Here is a 1601-nt window from a genome sequence, read left to right on the forward strand (position 1 = left end):
GTGGTGTTATTTTAATCGGTAGATGGTTACAAAATTGATTCAGGAGTCGAAAGTTTCGTATCGAGCACTTCTCTCACATTTATAACATTCCGTCTATTAAAAATTATTACTATTATTCCGTTGAGAGCAACTTTACCCTTCAGAGTCGGAACACTGAGTCGATCTAATCCACTTACTCCCTTCCCTGAAGTTGCTGGTCATGTGCCAAAATTTGAAATTATTATTATTATTATTATTATTATTATTATTATTATTATTATTATTATTGAGTGAGAGAGCAATGCATGCCATCAAAGTAACACTGGGGTAAAATATACGAAGCCCAGTATACCCATCACGACTACCCGTCTGATAAGGGTACATCAGGCACATGCATAACGACCATATGGGCGCGACATGGTGATCTCATATCAAGATAAACAGCGCATGACCTTGTAAGTAGGGCCCAGTTAGAAATTTCTTCAGATCGGGTAGCCCATTCTGCTCAACAGGTCCCTGAATAAGGGTCGTCTACTACTACTACTACTACAACTACTACTACTACAACAACTACTACTACTACTACTACTACTACTACTACTACTACTACTACTGCTACTGCTACTGCTGCTGCTGCTGCTACTGGTGCTGTTGCTGCTACTATTACTACAACTATCGTAAAAATATATTTAATTTAGGAAAAGTACTGAATAATCCTCAGTTTAATGCAAAATTGTTTTTATTACTAGACATAAAAGCACACATTTACACACACACACACACACACACGCACACACACACATATGCACACATAAATATACACGTGTTTGTCTATACGTATATACGTATATGTGCATATATCCTCATACGTAAATATACAGCCCTACACCGGACGGACTTAGAACATCGTAGATGATTGTGCTGGATATTTTAAGGATGTATTAAGAGAGTTCAGAAATGGAAATAATGAATAAAAAAAGAAACAAAATATAAATCGTCTGTCATACAATGACGGCATTTAAGTTGACGATGACGAAATTACGGTAGACGACAACGTAATTGAGAGAAATGTTAGAGAATTTGAGGTTTTTGATGATGTACGCATGTTAAAACTCTTATCAATTTTCGACCAGACGAATGAAAGATAAAACCTGGAATTTCAGTAGGCAGACGTTTAAAAAGTTGAAGAGGGTGACGTGAAGTTAGCGGGTAAGTTTGCTCTTTGATAGCAATCGCACAGGTTTCTCTGCTATTAGCCGTCCCCACATATATATAAAAAAGAAAAAAATAGATAAATAGAGGCGCAATGGTCAAGTGGTTAGGGCAGTGGACTCGTGGTCGTAGGATCACGGTTTCGAATCCCAGACCGGGCGTTGTGAGTGTTTATTGAGCGAAAACACCTAAAGCTCCAAGAGGCTCCGGCAGGTGGTGGTGGCGAACCCTGCTGTACCTATTCTATAGGCGCAGGAGTGGCTTTGTGGTACGTAGCTTGCTTACCAACAACATGGTTCCGGGTTCAGTCCCACTGCGTGGCACCTTGGGCAAGTGTCTTCTAATATAGACTCGGGCCGACCAAAGCGTTGTGAGTGGATTTGGTAGACGGAAACTGAAAGAAGCCCGTC

Source organism: Octopus bimaculoides, chromosome 8 (assembly GCF_001194135.2).
Source record: "Octopus bimaculoides isolate UCB-OBI-ISO-001 chromosome 8, ASM119413v2, whole genome shotgun sequence".
Taxonomy (NCBI): domain Eukaryota; kingdom Metazoa; phylum Mollusca; class Cephalopoda; order Octopoda; family Octopodidae; genus Octopus; species Octopus bimaculoides.